The sequence below is a fragment of the Mustela lutreola genome, chromosome 4, assembly GCF_030435805.1.
Source record: "Mustela lutreola isolate mMusLut2 chromosome 4, mMusLut2.pri, whole genome shotgun sequence".
Taxonomy (NCBI): Eukaryota; Metazoa; Chordata; class Mammalia; order Carnivora; family Mustelidae; genus Mustela; species Mustela lutreola.
This window is the reverse complement of record NC_081293.1, coordinates 69,092,475-69,112,999: the sequence shown is the minus strand read 5'-3', so window position 1 is coordinate 69,112,999 and position 20,525 is coordinate 69,092,475.

Below are 20,525 nucleotides of genomic sequence, written 5' to 3'. Positions count from 1 at the left end.
TGCTCAAAATAATACAACTAATAAAGAGGTAGAGTATTTCATGTAGTAGGGATTCAATCATTATTCCTTATTTCTTAAGGCCATGATTTGTTTCTTCCTTTTTCTCATTTAAGGGCTAATTTACTCCATGTATTAAGGTGGCCTAATCCTTGTGTAGGCCAAAGACTGACCTAAAACCAACTCAAGTCTTACTCCCTGATTATGTCAGTAGAATTATAATTCTATACATGGATCTGTTGTTTACTTAATGTTTATCCATTAGTGAATCTAACATATTCATTATTTGAGAGCCAAATAGTCCAGGGGCTGTGGATACATGGTGAAAAGACTCTTCTAAAGACATTTCATTTCATCCCACCTTATTCTGAAAGGATTTAGGATGGCCTATGAATCATATACAGAACAAGATGTCACTAATTAAGACTGCTGGTTAAGAAAGAAGAATACACATAGAAATAGAATCGAAAGCAAGGATATGACAATCTCAGTGCCGTGGCAGACATGGTTATTTACCGATGGCTGGCTCTGCTGCTGTGCCCCTGTCGGTGGAGGGGAAGGGGGGATGACACCAAGGGAGGTGCGACGAGGCTGGTAGGATGAGGCCTAGGGGCACTGAGACAAAGGGGTAGAAGGCCAAGAGGCTGGCGTTGGTCCATTGGACACAAATACATTCCTGTGAACTCTTACAGCTGGAGAATTTCAAACATGGTTCATGATTCTCCATCTCCCCTCTTATCTTGCAGGAATGACCAGGGAATACTTGCTAACTAATGGGGCCACAGAGTCAAAGCTGCTAGAAAGTTAGGCTCAATCTGTGCTTATATCAGAGAGTTTTCTGAACCTGCCCTACAGATTTTGTGGCAGGAATAATAAAGTTTTCTCTGTGTTGAACAACTGAAAATTTAGGGCTGTCTATTACTGCTAAATAACCTAGTGCATCTTGACAAATACAGATTATGTTTATGAGAAGATCTTAAACTTGATCCCAATGACCGGTAGAGCTCGTCACTGATATAACCCACAGACTGTAGATAAAAAAGACGCAGGTCTCTGACGATAAAGATCTATATATTGTTCTAAGATCAGCAGAAAATTTCCCAAAGTTCATTTAAAAAGTGTATTATGTAATGCAATAATTGAAAATAACTGTAGTTACCAATATTTACTGCCTATTATATTCCACAAACTATGCTAAGTGTTTCCTTTTAAGGATTATTTTATTTAATTCACATAACACTCCCATGAGGAATATACTACAATTACCATCCTCAGTTCATAGTCATTGAAAATGAGACCCAGAGAGGATAAGGATTTTGCCCAAAGTCAAGCAGCTAGTCAGCAAGGACTGTGAAATTCAGAAAAAAAAAAAAAATGACTTTCTTATCTTAAGAGAAATTTGGAAGAACAAATATCTAGGCTCTCTTTTTAATCAAGAAAAGTATAAAATCCAAAATGTGAATCTTTCTTAAAGCAGGAAATCAACTTTAATTAGTTGAAACAACACATGACACTTGGTTGTTTAGGCTCTATATTATGAATCACTTCTCTGCTGATAGCAAAAACTAAGAAGAGAGAATATTTATAACCCAGGTTTCAATGATGAATCTACCTTCTGAGTAATCAGGGTAAACAAGGAAGTGAAGCTAAAACATAATTCTCCATATATATGGAATTATTTTAGGGTTTGGTCACCAATTTCAACATGCATGGGGGGCTCCCCACTCCCACCAATGAACAAGACTCTGACACCAGCTGAGTGCCCTCCAATCCTACAACCCAGCTCAGTACTACCAGTCTCTAGAGATGGAATTAGATTCCATGGGTAAAGGGTTCCGTCCTACAAGGCTGCCTCCCATCCCCATCCCAGGTGGTATCTTGTGATTCTGACCCACTGGCTGAAAACCAGAGGTTCTGAGGACCCTCTCTCAATTTTTTTAATCTGCTACAGAAGCTCACAGAAATCAGAGATACATTCACTCACTAGATCACTGGTTGATCATAAAAAGGATACAACTCAGGAACAGCCAGATGGGGTGATGCATAGGCCAAGATGTAGGGAAAGGACATAGAGTTTCCACATGTTTGCTAACTAAGCTCTCCAAAACCAGTCCTTTCGGCTCTCCAAAACCAGTCCTTTCGGCTTTCATGGAAGCTTCCTAACCCAGACCTGCTTGATTAAATCACCGGTGATTGATTCAACCCCCGGCCCTCCTTGAAGATGGAGGTGAAATGACAGCCTCTGGCAACTTGCCCCCATCTTTAGGTTACCCAAGGGCTTTCCAAAAGCCACTCTACCAATGTAACAGAAAAGAGCTTTATCATTTTCTTCCCTTGGTAAATTCCAAGAATTTTTGGAGCTCTGTGCCCAAGAAGGAGGGCATGAGGACCAAATACATACTTGTTATTAAAAAGCCATAATATATATAAAAAAAATAAAAAAAATAAAAAGGCATAATATCACAGGAATATAGACTTCTTATTGCTATAGCTCTACTGAGATTGATCGGTACAACTGCAAGATAACAATTTAAATCAAAACTTGAGAAGTATTTGGCATTGATGAGGGAGAAGAAGGCTAGATGAGGACAGGCAGAAGCTGACACCCCACAACCCACACCCCCTTGAGATATATGTGACATTCCTCAGGCATTTTTGTCAGTCCTAAAGGAAAAACAAACAGTTGTAGAGATCACAGTCCTGCAAGATAGGAGTCTCCCTCAGTTTACAAATGTCTCAGCAATCTATAAGAACAAAGAATTTCTATCCATGGTCTAGCTTTCAGAAGGAAATGTAAATATAACCAAATGTCCTTATAACCTGCAGTCCATTGACAGATAATTGAATCTTGAATTGGGCAGAGTGTAAGGTTCTTCCAGGAAGCTCCCAATTATCTTGATGTTGACATCATCACTGCTATGAATACTGGGGTACATATGGCCCTTCTTTTCACCACATCTGTATATTTGTGTCCTTCAAAAGACAAATGGATAGAGACGACATGGTGCCTCCATCAGAAAGGATGAATACCCAACTTTTGTATCAACCTGGACGGAACTGGAGGAGATTATGCTGAATGAAATACGTCAAGCAGTGAGTCAATTATCATATGGTTTCACTTACTTTTGGAGCAAAGGAATAACATGGAGGACATTAGGAGAAGGAAAGGAAAAGTGAATTGGGGGGAAATCATAAGGGGAGATGAACCATGAGAGACTGTGGACTCTGAGAAACAAACTGAGGGTGTTGGAGGGGAGGGGATGGGGGGGGGAAGGAGTGAGCCTGGTGGTGGGTATTAAGGAGGGTGTGTATTGCATGGAGCACTGGGTGTGGTGCATAAACAATGAATCTTGGAACACTAAAAAACAAACAAACAAACAAACCAAAAAACAACAAACAAACAAACAAAACTATCTTGATGTTAAAGCCTTGCTAGGAGGAAAAACCTTAACCTGACAATGGCAAAGCTTCCGGTATCCTGTGGAGTCTTCTTTAACATACAAACATCCTTTTGAAAACCTCCCTTTTCCTTACCTCCCCAATTTCCAAGTATATAATCAGCTACCCCTCATAACCTTGGGGCAGCAGCTCTTTCTGCCCAAGGGTCCTGTCCCCATGTTTTAATAAGCTACCATTTTGCATCAAAGATGTCTCTAGAATCCTTTCTTGGCCATCAGCTCTGAACCTCATCTATATCCCAAAGCCCCATCAGCATGAGATGTTTTCATGGGAAATAGACCCAGTTCATATTATTTTATTTTAGTGTGAATGACATCATACTGATCATTCCTTTATTTAATTTCATTCATAAAGTTGCAAAAATGTTTTAACTTGGTTTCTGTTGGTAACTATTACTTGACTGCCAGTTTTTTGGAGAGAGGTTCTCTTTTGGAAGAGGTTTTTGAGATAGATTAATTTAGAAAATCATGAAAAAATTCAAGTGCTAGCAAAAGTTTCTAAATAAGAAATAATGAAATAGTTGTATGTTACAAAAGTCAACAAGGATGTGAACACAGACCTTTTAGTTCACAGAACATATGTTCTTAACAAGTATTACCTGTATGTCAGTGTATTACTTAGAATTTCTGGGGGAGGGCACATAAGAATATCAAAATTAACAAAAAGCTTAAGTTATATACCATTTGTCTGGGCATCAAGGCAATCTCCAACAGATTCAAAAGAATGTCTCCGAATGTTTTGCTAAACAAAGACTTCTGCTATATAGATTGTTGGGGAGGAAGAGTTTCCTGTTCCCTTCAAGGTCCTTCTAGTTGGACTAAGAAGCAAATTGATATGAGACAGATTAGCAGGAGAAAATAAAATTTAATAGCATAGGTATAGGGAATCTACACAGACACAGAAGCTCTAAAGAAGTGAGGCAGCGTGATGCTTATATGAGCTAAGGGCTGGAGCGGGATCTGAAGAGGGGAGACAGACCATTAGCAGGAAGGTGGGAGGAGATCCTGCAGAGCAAGGATCCTATTACCTAGATAAGCTTCTCAGGCAAAGGAATTTTTGTGAATAGCTCTTTCTAGTATTAGCAGGCAGTTGACAAGGAGGTAAAGAGACTTTTCAATCTGTTGGATTTTGATTGCTTTAACTTAAAATAATGTTCATGCCAAAGTGGCCCATCTAGGGGCTGCCTGCCCTTTGCCCCTATAAAACTCATGATGTGGGCTTACTGACTGGCATGCTTTGTGTTCCCTAGTGGCCAATGGGAGGCATTATGAAAGAGCTAGTAGTCTAGGGATTGAGTGGCATTTGGCTTATAGACCTTACTTTCTGTACAAGAATCAGATTCACATTAGCACAGAGATTTCAGTAAGTTTCCTTGGTCTTATTAACAAAATATTATTGCCACATGAATTTTCAACCTACCTGAATGTTTCCATATTTCATGCTTGGTCTTTGGTGACTCAAAACTTACACTTTCCTTACACTGATCAGATTAAAGACACATTTGGAACCTTTAAATCCTCTATTAAACGTGAGTTACAGATCATGCGAACTTGCCTTAGCAGTACATAATCAGTGATTTGCCCTCCCATTTCCCCCCGCCCCCTGCAAAGAATTCCTGCTCCAAAAAATCCTTTTATAGTAGCATGTGATTCTTGGGCATGAACGAGGAACTTGAAAGGTCAAACAAACATAACGCTTTGTAAAAACCTAAATCCAATTCCAGCACAAGGACCCAAAAGTACCAATTTTGAGAGGAACATTTAGCAGGAAAGGCCTACCATCTGTCTTAGGCTGATTTTATATATTTATTTTTTCAGCTTCTGTCACCAGCCTGACCCCAAGACCCGACCTTTCCTGACCACCTGCAGTTACTCACCTGACTTTGTCCCACAATTTCCTTAAGTTCTTCTCTCCAGTTTTATCTCCTAACTCAGGGAAAAGACCGCAGGGGCACAGCATCCCATGTTTTAAACTGCCCTACCCTCAGACAACAGTGTCTGACAATAGAGAGCTGTGGCCACTCAGACCACAGACACCAGTGTGAGCTCAGCCCTGACTCACACCTGTGCAGATGGACCATGGAGTGATCTCTGCCTCATTATAATACTGAAAGCTCTGCCCAAGGAGGAGCAGGAGGAGGCTCATTTACACAACACAATGTGTGTGCGGGCTGGTTTCCTTGGGACTCCTGTGTGACCTCATACCCACATGTCCATATCATGAGGAGGCTTCCCTATCTAAATACTCATCCTAACCCTTAATGAAGGAACACATCCACCCCTGCTTGGGAGTCATTGCCCCGATCTCCTCGTTTGCTGGAAGAAAAGTTCCCTTCCTGCAACAACTCTGTGGTGTGGTTTCTCTCAGTAACTCACCAAGGAGTGAACTCACATTGGCTGGGTTACACTTCTACTCTGCAGGTATTCAAATGCACTTGCCATTCATTGCACAGTACACACTGACATCTTGAGCAATACTCCTTAATTATAATTTACATGTATTATTAATGAATTGAGAAGGAATATTGTTTTTTTTTTCTTTTTTAGTGGTCATCTTGGATGAAAATACTATTTGACAGAATATAACTGGCAAAAGAAGAGAGTACATTAAAAATAAAAATTGCATATTAATTTTTTTTAGTTCAAATAAACTATAAAGAGTTGAAACAAGATTTAAGTATTTGCATGGGCCTTTATAATTAAAATAATGAGTTTAAAGACAGAAGATTTGAATCAGTGTTTTGTTCCTTGAAAGGATTCTGGATAATGCATATATTTCTGTGATTGATGAGCATGCCTCTGATAGTCAACTGAATTCATACATACATTTTTGTAAGTAAAAATACCATTTAGACTTAGTCAGGGATTTAGGGTTTCTAAAATATGATTTTGTTAGTACTTTAACCCTATTGAGGTAAGTATTTATGGCACATGGAAGTCTCTGCAAAATATGGACAGCAGAGTATTCAAATTGCACTTCATAATATTTCTCAGCATTCACATTTACATGTAATTGCAGATTTGATACAATTCATCCAAATCTTCACTGTATGTTGAAGAGAGCACCTCTGAGAGTTTATACAATGGAAAAAATGACAAAATAAACACTGATGGAATTTCTCCATTCAGGGGTGGATAATTTTTCTTTTCTTTTCTTTTCTCTTTCTTTTCTTTCTTTCTTTTTTTTTTTTTTTTTTTTTTTTGAGAAAGAGAGAGGAGAGAGAGCACACAACACAAGGTGGGTAGCAGAGAGGGCAGGGAGGAAGACCAGGGAGAGAGAGCCCTAAGCAGTCTCCACACCCAGCATGGAGCCCAAAGCCAGGCTTGATCCCATGATGGTGAGATCATGACTTGAGCCAAAATCAAGAGTTGAAAGCTTAACCAACTGAGTCACCCATGAGCCCCAGTTTTGTTTTTTAAGCCTGGCAGGATTTAGTATTCCAAATCTATTTATCTCTGATTCCCACCTCTGTGTTGATGTCAAAACAAACTCAGCTGGGGACAAATTCTTCTCTTATTTAAATATGAATATATCCCAAACTGGAGTGAGCTCTAGCAAGCAGTTGGTTTGCACCTTGTGATGGGTTGAACAGTATCCCCAAATGTATGCCCAAGTCTCCCCCACCGGTACCTGTGAATGGGACTTTATCTGGATGAACAAGAGCTTTACAGATATAATTAAGGTGGGACTCTCAGGATGAGACAATCTGCATTTAGGGCATTCTACACCCAGTGACAGCTGTCTTTGTGAGAAAAGGGAAAGATTCAAGACTCACAGAGACACAATCAAGAAGGTCCTGTGAAAGCAGAGGGAGAGAATGGAGTTCTGCTGGAGTGCCAGGAGCCTGCAGGAGCTGGAAGAGGGAAAGAAGGGACCCGCAAGGCCTTCTCAGGGCGTCTGGTAGGACCAGCAACTTGATTTCCATTCTAGCCTCCACAACAATGAAAGAAAAGATTTCTGTTGCTTTAAGTCACCAATTTTATGATGATTTGTTCTAGGAGCCCTAAGGAAACGACTATATGTCTCTGGTATTTGGTTAAACAGAGACACTATTACATATTATTAAAAAAAAAAAAAGGTTATCAGTTTGATTAGGACAAACCCAAGTTTAGTTTTAGATATTTTTCTACTTAAAAATGCTTATTATTACATGGATTTCTATACATTCTACTCTATACAATCTTGCTTGGATGTGTCATCTGTGAATGCCATTCCCCAGACCCCAGGCCTTTCTGAATTCATAGGGCTTGGTTATGGACTGAACATTCGTGACTCCTGAAACTGTATTTGGAGGTGGGGTCTTTGGGAGGTTATCAGGTGTCCAAGAAGTCATGAAGGTGAGGGTCCCCATGATGTGATCATCATCCTTATGAAGAGAGGAACAGAGACCGGGCAAGCACACTCTCTGTTATATGAAGACACAAGAGGGCTCTCACCAGGGTCAGATTCTACAGGAAACATAATATTCAACCCTCCAGGCTCCAGAACCATGAGAAATAGATGCCGTTGTTGCTTCACAGCATCTATATGATTTTGTTACAAAACCTGAAGCTGACCAGCTTGGGATGGTTACAATGAAGCCCTGGGAACCCATTTCACGTCCTAAGAATCTCACGCAAAAATCGTTTAAATATTACCACCCACTCTATTTACACTATCAAATTAAAGAAATTTGTGTTTTAATCAAGCCTCTTGAAATGAGCACACTCTCCTTACAGAAATAATTAATGATCCATGAATGTTAATTATATTGCCATGTTAATTTTTATCCTGTTTCATTGCAGGAGAGTCTGAATCTGATGAATCCTCTTGCATGTGGAGCAACACAGAGCAAAACGCTAACCATACAAATCTCAGAGATGTGGCTCTGTCAGGGCTGGGATTCAATGTTATAAAATATCTTAGTGTTGATAATGGGATTTGTAATTAGTCCAACAGGCAGTGAAACTTTCTGCACAGTGAGTTCTATCCCGCTCCTTTTCATCCAGTCTTTAAAGAAAATGACTTTTATTCTCTTGATCCCCACTCCATGAGCCTTATTAAATCATGCCTGGAATGGCCACTCCTTGCAATGTTAAACTTCAGTCAGAAACATTCACCTGTGCAGCTAAACCACATTGAGCTTAAAAGGTGAAGAGCATATATGGTGGAGAGAGCACTTCCCCAAACGAATTTGGCTGATACCTAGGGGCCCTTGACATCAGGGCCTTCATCTGCATCACTAGTTCACCTAAGGTCCACTGAGGGAAGCCTTGGCCATAAAATTTCCTCAGTTTCTGGGAAAGGGTGCCTATCTCCTCTTCCACTGACTGAACAAGGGTGTTACGAAAATACCTAAGTAATGCTATCGACCAGGTTACACCACTGTGGGAAACCAACTTTAGGATGAAGACAATGTTGAATGAAATGAGCAGAGAGGCAGACCAAACCCTAGGTCCCTGATGATGTCTTTGAACTTTTGGCCAAATCAATTTCAAGATTTCCCATTCCTCTTTCCAGGTGTAATAATACATTTCTTAATTGTTTAATCCCCATTGAGTGGAAACCTCTCTAAATTATAGTCCATTGCCATTCTAACCATTCAAGCTAGGTATATTTGTTTCAGATAAAATACCTTAATTTACTTTTTTATGGTCAAATATACAAAAAATTTACCATTTAACCATTTTAGTTGTATAACTCAGTAACATTGAATACATTCATAATGTTCTATAACCAGCACCACAATTTCCATAAGATTGTCAAAATCCCCAAAAGAAACTCTGAACTCTGTACCAGTTAAGCAATAACTCTCCATTCCCCTCTCCCCATCCCCCAGCTCCTGGTAAACTATAATCTACATACTTCCTCTATGGATTTGACTATCCGGGATATTTCATGTACATTTAATCATTTATCATTTGTCCTTTTGTGTCTGACTTACTTCATTTAACATGATGCTTTCACATTCAACCATGTAGTAGCAAGTATCAGAAATCCATTCCCTTTTCATGGCTGGGTAATATTCCACTATACAGTTTGCTGCATTTTGTTTACATACCCATCCCTTGATGCGTACTTGGTGTTTCTCCTTTTTGGCTATTGTGAACAAGAGTGGGTGCTGGTGTCAGGCTTGGGCTCCCAGCCACTTTCTTTTCAAAGACAAGCAGCCCTGTAGGGATCAAGAACCCCTGAATGTTATAAGCATCTTATTAGGGTCAAGAGTTCCAACATTTTTTTAAAGATTTTATTTATTAATTTTAAATTTTTTTATAAGATTATTTATTTATTTATTTGACAGAGATTACAAATAGGCAGAGAGGCAGGCAGAGAGAAAGAGAGGGGGAAGGAGGCCCCTGCCAAGCAGAGAGCCCAATGCGGGGCTCGATCCCAGGACCCTGAGATGAACCTGAGCGTAAGGCAGAGGCTTTAACCCACTGAGCCACCCAGGTGCCCAAGAGTTCCAACATTTTTGACTTATCATTTTTCTCCAGCTTAATGGCTGCTTTGGTGGAGGGACCAACACCCAGAACTTTCCATTCTGACCTTTAAAAATTCATTTTTAGATAATGGCTTAAGTTTTACACTGGTTGAATAAAACTGATGAGAAATTATTTTATTGATTTCCTAAAATTCATCACAGAGAATTTGTGCTTTGACTACTGGATGTTTTCATATTTGATATAGCATGGAAAACTTTCCTGGAGATAAAAACGTATCTCATATTTAACACAGTGTCAAGACTACAACTCGAAAGCCATCAATTTCCTTTTGGTTTGATGTGAAACCTATGTGTGTAATGATTTAAGAAAAGTCAAGGGCAAAAATCCTCTCATATAAACAAACTAATGAGTAATCCTACCTCAAGATAGGTTTTACTATCATGAGAAAATTATTAAGTAATCTTATAAAATGTGCCAAATGGATTGTTTCCCATTTCTTTACAATGTTGTTGGCAGAGATAAAGATGTCCTTAACCTACGATAGTGACAGGAAAATCTTTATATATTTAAATGCATATCCAGGAGTAACTGAAGGATCTGTTGCCATTATCAAAAATTAGAAAAACAGGGGCGCCTGGGTGGCTCAGTGGGTTAAATCCTCTGCTTTCGGCTCAGGTCATGATCCCAGGGTCCTGGGATTGAGCCCTGCATCGGGCTCTCTGCTTAGTGGGAGGCCTGCTTCCTCCTCTCTCTCTGCCTGCCTCTCTGCCTACTTGTGATCTCTGTCTGTCAAATAAATAAACAAAATCTTAAAAAAAAAAAAAAAACTAGATTTAAAAAAAACAACACTGTAATTGTCCAGCAAAAGAGAATCAGTTCTGTATATGGTAAATCCATATATAGGATGTGTACCAAATGTATAAAACAAAATACAATAAATATATAATCATACAGATATTAAGATGGATTGGTGTAGATTCATACTTTTCCCTGTTTTTATATGGTCTTTTCTAATTGGTGACAAAAAATGAGAAATTGAAAAATGAAAACAAGAGGAGAGGAGAAAAAAGGTTTAAAAAAAAGGTAAATGAGAATGTAGAAGTTTATTCCTGGAACACTAAGAAAGACACTTTCATCTAGGAAGATTCTGGGTCTCTGAGATCATTGCATCAGGAGTGAAGTGGCAGGAATGCTTCTGATTTTGCTGAAGGCAACTGAGAAAAGTTACGTCTTGAGATTGTAAGAGGAGACCAAAGGTTGAACTTTGTCTCCTGAACATTGCCATTTCCTACAATTATATCCCAAAAGACTGAAGATGGGAAATGTAGAAAAAAAAACAAGGTAAACTTGAAAAGGGGGCAGTACAGAGTGTGAGCAGACAGGTGCACAGGCAGGGCCTGGCAGAACCTCATCCACTACTGCACTGATGATGCTGCCGTGTGCTCCGCCTGAGCAGGAGGAGAAGCTGCTGACGGGGACTGAGCTGATGATGATACAACTCTGACTCTGCTACTTCATGTCCTCGCTGTGCACTGAGGGCAAGATGCTGGACCTAGCTGTGCAGATGACAGCAGCCAGCAGAATTGTGCCGATGGAATGAGGGTGGTGATGTTGAGAAGGGAGGGCTACACAAGCAGGAAAAGTGGGCAAACATTGATGGACTGCCTGAGCCTGCAGTCTGGAGTGCAGTGAGGACTCCTGGAGCAACAGCATGGACGGAGCACACATCGTCACAGTGAGGTTCTGAACACTTGTAACTGCGAGTATTGGCACCGTTGGAGGTGAGACACTGACCATGGCCCAGAGGACTGAAAACCAATAGGTCAGGTATCCAAGAAGAGAAGCAATGACACATCATGTCATGTCAGCCACATGATGGCCTCGAGCGCGGGAAATGGTATTGTGCCCTTTGCCGAGAAGAAGCTGAACAGCCAGGTTCCCACGAATATGAGAAGTTACGAGTACACTCTCAGCTCCCCTGGCGGTACACAATCACACACCTCAGCACCCCCACCCCCCACACAGTCACAGAGCCTCAGCGCAGCCCTAGTGGTAGAGTCACACACCCTCAGCACCCCTAGCAGTGCACATTCACATAATTCCCATGGATTAGGAGAGCATATTAATTAATTGAATATTCAAGGAATATTTTAAAGTTAAGAAGTTGAACAAGAATGGGCATATCACTTAGAAGCAGACCTGGGTCAGGGTCCCTCCTACACCACATAATAACTTGGTGGCTTCAGGCGAGCCTTATAAAACCACTGTAGCACTTTAATATAAAATGGAGACGATACTGCCTAAAGTATAGATCGTGACAAAGATTTCCCTGTAATGTTATTACTCAATTATCAATCACTTAATTATAAATGTATGGTAAGTATTATATAGAATATTAATCTGAAACCACAAGATCATTGCTTAGAAAAATATGCAAATGAAACATATCACTCATACTTTTGGGAAAATAAAAATATAAAATAACTTACAGGCTTAATAAGGGGTTTTGTAAGAACATCACTTGGATGAAGTTTACATTTGGTAAGACACACAAATGATGAGTGGACGCCCTGGTGAATCTTCTACCTTCACACACTCATGTTCACACACCAGTGTCACGGGACGACATGGCCTCACCATGCACTCAGGTGGCCTGTGCCCGGCCCAACCCACAACACTGCTTCTCTGCGCCTCCTCACTGAGCTTAATTCTTTCAGAGTCATGCAGAATTCAGTCTTTGGCACCTGGTTGGTTGGTTGGTTGGTTGGTTGGTTTATAAACTCAGCACCTGGTTTACTTTATTCAGTGTCATGTTTCTGAGATTTGTCCATCCTGTTGTACATATTAGTATTTCATTTTCTCTAGCCGGGCATTATTATTCTCTAGGTCAGTATCATAACTTTAAAATATTTTCTCCTCTTCGTAGAGTTCCTTCCAGGTTTCGCCTAATATGAAAACATCTACTGTGGTATTATTACCCTGCCTTTCTTGTGTGAGGATGGATACTCATTGTTGTTGGTATATGCTTAGAAATGTAACTGCTGTGCCACAGGCTATGTATGCAGTTTATAAGACACTGCTAACCTTCCCGAGAATATAGCACTGGAGTGCTGCTCTCCCACCACAAACATGGGAGGCTTCTTCCATTCCTACTCGCCCCAGCATGGGGTCTACAGCCCGGGTAACCAGTAGAGTCCTCCTGGATGTCTGGCGGCCACCCTTCAAGATTTCTCTTTCATGTTCTTGATCATCCGTGCTCAGTACAATCCACCCGGCTCTCTTCTTTTATCAACTGAAAGTGCAAATCTTAAGACAAAATTTTATTCTGGTGGTTATCTTTTACATATAAAGGTGTAGAATTTCTGGGGCGCCTGAGTGGCTCAGTGGGTTAAAGCCTCTGCCTTCGGCTCAGGTCATGATCCCAGGGTCCTGGGATCGAGCCCCGCATCAGGCTCTCTGCTCAGCGGGGAGCCTGCTTCCTCTGTCTCTCTGCCTACTTGTGATCTCTGTCAAATAAAGAAATAAAAAAAAAAAAAAAAAAAAAAGGTGTAGAATTTCTTTTTTTCTGGATAAAAACATTTTGTTAGATACACGTCATTGCAAATGTGTTCTCCCTCTGGGACACGCCGATTCATCCTTTTCTTATTTGGGGGAGACACTCGAAAGCTGTCTTCCCAACAGACTTCTTCTGCGCATCATCCTTACTGTGAAGTGTAGGCACAATATTGCAAGGCAGCCTCTCGCGCTGACTCATCCTGCATGACTTGGGCACCTACTCAACAGCAGCCTGGTTTTCCCTCCACAAGCCACTAGTGATCAGCCTTCCACTCTCTCTCTCGGAGTCTATTTCACATCCCTTGCACGAATGAACTCATGCCGTTTTTGTCCTTCCATATCTAGCTTATCCCACTCAGCCTAGTGTTCACCACGTTCATCCATGTTGTGGCAAATGGCAGGATTTCCTTTTGATTTAAGATTATAGTGACTCCAGCAAATCTTGTATTATTATGCCTGCTTTACATATGGGGAAAATTTTAGGCAATTACATTTTTCCTACTTAATTTCCATAGACAAATCATAGCAGAGTAAATACTCTTCAAGGCCACGTTATAACTCATTATGTTTCTTGAAAAAAAAAAAACAACCTCATTTTTAAGTACTTGATGATTTGAAAACCCAGTTTGCTATTATTACAGAAAGTAGATGCATACAGAATCGGAAGCAGAATTTTTAGCACTGACCTAGATACTTTCCCCAAATAATGTTAGGCATGGAAACAAATGGTATTCTTATATTTATTTGTAATAAACTATATTTTAGATGTGGAAGTTTACAAAATGTTCCCTGGAGGAGGCTATTGAGCACTGGAGGAGAACTCTGGGGTGTTTCTCTTGTCTGTATGTCTCTCCTCTTCCCCAGATGCTGACCATTTGCAGGGACTCGCGTCTGTACAAAGTCTCTGCAGTGTCAGCCCACATGGCTCCGTGAATGTCAGTTACATTTTTGTTTTTACTGTTCCATATATGTCTTCCATGTCAAAGGAGCTTTGAAACCTCAGAGCAAGGATTAGGTCTCAACTGTTTCATAAACTCCACAATTGATAGCATAGGGTTAGGAACAAGAAAAATAAAACATTTATGATTGAAGAACTTGGCTTCCATCCCGTGGGAAAGTCTTTTCATGCTGTAAGACATCAGAAGAGAATTTGACAAATTCATTAAAAAATTATGGCTAAATAAATGTCAGAATTTGGTCAATTAAACTGGCTATTCCCTTTACCTTAACGTAGAGAGAGAGACTGGCAATGTGTTCCAGCTCCCTCTACCTACTCCGTGCCCAGGAGTGGTAATTGCTTCCACAGTGGAAAGATGATGTCCAAGACATTGGGATCATGCTTATAATCATCCACTTAATGGTCTCAAATAAACTTGGAAACCATGATGATGCTAATGAGACTTTTCATCTGATTGTTTACAATGACTTTAGCAAGTTTTCTAAAATCATACCACATCTCTGTGTATCAAATATGTGGCTGGATGGAGAAATGATGGTCAATGTACAGTGTGATTCTCCCTTCAAATTTTATGCAACTACAGTGTAATCACTATTCAAATATTAGAACAGATAATCATGTAAAATGTAAGTTTTCAGAGAACTAATTTAATGCTTTTAAAAGAAAAGAGTCACATATGAAAATAATTGCTGTATATGTAACTAACAAATATTAACAACTGTTTATATATAAGGCTCATAAGGGAAAGATTTATTCTAAAATGATACCTGCTAATGTACAATAGCAGTACCATTTAATGTACAGGTCTATTTTGGGAGAATTACCCTGCCTAAGAAATGAATCTTCCAATCCATTAACATGGAATAACTTTCCACTTATTTAGGTCTCTGGTTTCTCTTAACGACATGCTATAGTTTTCAGCATACATGCCTTACACTTATTCTGCTATATTTATTTCTTATTTTATTTTTATAGTATCGTGAATAAAACTTTTTTCTTAATTTCATCTTGGGATTTTTTTTTCTAGTATATATAAACACAATTGGCTTTTGTACATTAAACTCATAAAATGAAAACTTACTAAACTAATTTAATATTTTTTGTGGATTCTTTTGGATTTTTACATAGATAATGTTATTCTCCATGAATAAAGACAGTTTTACATCTCGTTTCTCAGTCTATGTGCTTTTTTTTGGCTGTCATTCCTCATTGCACTGAGTGTAAGCATCAGGATAATACTGAATATAATCAACAAAAACAAATGACATCCTTGGCTGTTGGCTGTTATCGGTGGGCGGGGGAGGGTGGGTATTCAGTCTTCCACCATTAGATATGCCATTCAGTGTCAAGGTTTTGTTAATGACCTTTATCAGACTAAGTTCCACTCTATTTTCTGTTTTCTGAGGTGTTTTTTGTTTGTTTTGGTTTTTTGATTTATCACTGATGGGTGTTAGACTCTGTCCAGTTTTTTTTTCTGCAGCTACTGAGATAGTGTGTAGTTTTGGTTCCTTATCTATAACATGGTATATCACACTGGTGACTTCTTGAATATTAAAATAATCCTGCATTCTTAGGAAACTTTCACTTTGTCATGAGTGTAAGAGTTTTCACATGTTGTTGGGTGTAGTTTCCTCTAATATTTTATCAAGCATTTTGTGACTATATTCCTGAGGTATATTGTTCACAGCAGACTTTTCTTTTCTTTTTACTTTTTATTAATTTATTTTGAGATTTGACTGTTTGGCTTTTGTATCTGGGTAATGTTGGCCTCATGAAGGAGTTGGGAAGTTTCTCTTTTCCAGTTTTTTGAAAAAGTTCATGAAGATTTGGTATCATATTTCCATGTAGTATTTGAAAGAATTTACTAATGAAGCCACATGGTCCTGAAAATTTCTTTACAGACAGCTCTTAATTACTACAAGCATACTTCCCTTTATTGTGTTGCACTTCATTTATCTGCTTCCCAGATAAATTGCATTTTTTACAAACGGAAGGTCTGTGTCAAATAAGTCCATTGGCCCACCTTCCAACAGCATTTGCTCACTTTGTGACTCTGTCACATTTTAGTTATTCTCTCATTATTTCAAACTTTTAATTCTTACCATATTTGCTACAGTGATCTATTATCTGCGATCTTTGATATTACTATTGCAATTGTTTTGGGTGCCATAAACAGTGCCCATGTAAGATAGAAAACGTATTTGATAAACATGTGTGTTCTGCCTGTTGTACTGACCAGCCAGTCCCCTGTCTCTCTCCCTCTCCTCAGACCTCCCTATTCCCTGAAACACAACACTATTGAAATCAGGACAGTTAATACTCTACAGTAGCCTCCAAGGGTTCAAGTGAAAGGAAGAGTCACATGTCTCTCATATTAAACCCAAAACTAGAAATGAGTAAGCTGAGTGAGGAAGGCATTTCTCCAAAGCTGGGGTAGGCTATGGGCTATGCCTCTCAGGCAAACATTAGCCAAGCTGTGAATGCAAAGGAAAGCCTCTTGAAGGAAATTACAAATGCTATTCTGCAAACACATGGATGATAAGAAAATGAAACAGCCTTATTGTTGACAGGGAGAAAGTGTCAGTGGTCTGGATAGAATGTCAAACCTGCCACACCATCCATAAAATCAAACCCTAACCCAGAGCAAGACCCCGACTCTCCTCAATTCTGGAAGACTGACAGGTGAGGAAGCTTCAGAAGGAAAGTCTGAGGCCAGTAGAGGTTGGTTCATGACATAGGCAGAACGAAGCCGTAGCCATAACATCAAGGTGTCAGGGGAGGCCGCAGGTGCTGATGGAGAAGCTGCAGCAAGCTTTCTGGAAAGTCCGGCTGAGATACCTCAGGAAGGCGGCTACACTGAACAACACATTTTCTGTGTAAATGAAAGAGCCTTCTGCTGGATGAAGATGCCATCTGGGACTGTCATAGCTGGAGAGGAGAAGTAAGTGCCTGGTTTCAAAGCCTCAAGGGACAGGCTGGCTCTCTAGTTAGGGCCAGTGCAGCTGGTGACTTTAGGGTGAAGTCAGTGCTCATTTACCAGTTCAAACATCCTAGGGCCCCTAAGAATCAGTCTAAGTCTCCTCTGCCTGGGTCTAGAAATGGAACAACAAAGCCTGGATGACAGTGTATCTCTTTACAGCATAGTTTACTGAATATTTTGAGCCAGACTTTGAGACCTACTGCTCAGAAACAATGATTCCTTTCAAATATGACAGCTCACTGATGATGTACCTGGTCACCCAAGAGCTCCAGTGAAGATGTACAATGACATCAATGTTTTCACACTTGCTAACACAGCACCCATTCTGCAGCCCATGGAGCAAGGAAGCATTTCAACTTTCAAGTCTTATTATTTAAGCAATATATTTCCTAAGGCTATAGCTGCCATTGATGGTGATTCCTGGGAGGAATCTGGGCAAAGTAAATGGAAAACCTCTGGGAAAAGGATTCACTATTCAAAAGATAGACTGAATGAAGGATATTTCAATATCCTTATCATACTGATTAATACTGATATATTACTTTAAGGTGATTCTAGCCCTCATCAATGCCTTTGAGGGGTTCAAGACTTCAGAGAAGGAAGTCACTGCAGATGTGTTGGGAACAGCATGAGAACTAGAATGGAAAATAGGGCCTGAAGATGGGACTGAATCACTGCAATCTCAAGACAGAACTTGAACAGACAAGTTGCTTCCTATGGATGAGCAGAGAAGTGGTTTCCTGAGAGGAGTCTATTCCCGGTGAGGATGCTGTGAAGATTGTTGAAATGGCAACAAAGGATTGAGACCATCATAGAAACTTAGTTGATAAAGCAGCAGCAGGGTTCGAGAGGATGGACCCCAATTTTGAGAGAAGTTCTACTGTGGGTAAAATACTATCAAACAGCATCACTTGCTACAAAGAAACTGCTCATGAAAGAGGAGTCGATCGATGCAGCAAACTTCACTGTTTTTCTATTTTAAGAACTTGCTACGGCCACCCCAGGCTTCAGCAGCCACCATCAACAGCCATCAACATTGAGCAGGACCACCAGCAAAAAGTAAAAGCTCAGATGATTTCTAGCATTTTTAGCAATAAAATATTTTTGAATAAAATATGTACATTGTTAGGCATAACACTTAATAGACTATCGTATAGTATAAGCATAATTTTTTAAAATAATTTTTTATTTTTTATAAACATATATTTTTATCCCCAGGGGTACAGGTCTGTGAATCGCCAGGTTTACACACTTCACAGCACTCACCAAAGCACATACCCTCCCCAATGTCCATAACCCCACCCCCTTCTCCCAAACCCCCTCCCCCCAGAAACCCTCAGTTTGTTTTGTGAGATTAAGAGTCACTTATGGTTTGTCTCCCTCCCAATCCCATCTTGTTTCATTTATTCTTCTCCTACCTACTTAAGCCCTCATGTTGCATCACCACTTCCTCATATCAGGGTGATCATATGATAGTTGTCTTTCTCTGCTTGACTTATTTCGCTAAGCATGATACGCTCTAGTTCCATCCATGTTGTCGCAAATGGCAAGATTTCATTTCTTTTGATGGCTGCATAGTATCCCATTGTGTATATATACCACATCTTCTTGATCCATTCATCTGTTGATGGACATCTAGGTTCTTTCCATAGTTTGGCTATTGTGGACATTGCTGCTATAAACATTCGGGTGCACGTGCCCCTTTGGATCACTACGTTTGTATCTTTAGGGTAAATACCCAATAGTGCAATTGCTGGGTCATAGGACAGTTCTATTTTCAACATTTTGAGGAACCTCCTGGCACAAAAACAGACACATAGATCAATGGAACAGAATAGAGAGCCCAGAAATAGACCCTCAACTCTACAGTCAACTAATCTTCGACAAAGCAGGAAAGAATGTCCAATGGAAAAAAGACAGCCTCTTCAATAAATGGTGCTGGGAAAATTGGACGGCCACATGCAGAAAAATGAAATTGGACCATTTCCTTACACCACACACAAAAATAGACTCAAAATGGATGAAGGACCTCAATGTGCGAAAGGTATCCATCAAAATCCTTGAGGAGAACACAGGCAGCAACTTCTTCGACCTCAGCCGCAGCAACATCTTCCTAGGAACAACGCCAAAGGCAAGGGAAGCAAGGGCAAAAATGAACTATTGGGATTTCATCAAGATCAAAAGCTTTTGCACAGCAAAGGAAACAGTTAACAAAATCAAAGACAACTGACAGAATGGGAGAAGATATTTGCAAACGACTTATCAGATAAAGGACTAGTGTCCAGAATCTATAAAGAACTTAGCAAACTCAACACCCAAAGAACAAATAATCCAATCAAGAAATGGGCAGAGGACATGAACAGACATTTCTGCAAAGAAGACATCCAGATGGCCAACAGACACATGAAAAAGTGCTCCATATCACTCGGCATCAGGGAAATACAAATCAAAACCACAATAAAATATCACTTCACACCAGTCAGAATGGCTAAAATAAACAAATCAGGAAATGACAGATGCTGGCGAGGATGCGGAGAAAGGGGAACCCTCCTACACTGTTGGTGGGAATGCAAGCTGGTGCAGCCACTCTAGTATAAGCATAATTTTTATATTCCTTGGGAAACCAAATATTTGAATACCTATTTGACTCACTTTATTGCTATTTTCTCTATTGTGGTGCTCTGGAAAGAAACTCACAATTTCTCCGAGTTTGAGTGTACATGTTAGTTATTATTGCCATCTTAAAAATATCCCTCTCTCATTTCACTAACCTGTGCATGAACCTAGAATGCCTCCTCAGCAGGTCATACATATTTTGCCCATCCATTCTGAGCAGCTTTCATTCATTCATTTTTTTCCCAACCTAATTTCTTGAAATGGTCACTGAGCTCCTGTGAATCTTTGTGATCCTTAGAGCTCCAAGTGGTATTGCCTTATTATTTTCTCTCTACCTTCCTAAACCCCCTCGAATTTATGTCAATTTCCTTTCCCTCTACTGCAACCTGTACTTTTACGATGGTCTTCAAAACATTCTTTCCTCAAGAAAACCTTCCCCATTTATCAGCATCAGACTTGGATATTTGAAGAAAGATATTTTTTCATTTCATATTCTTCTATCAACTGAAGACTATTAACATATTAACTACATAGAGAA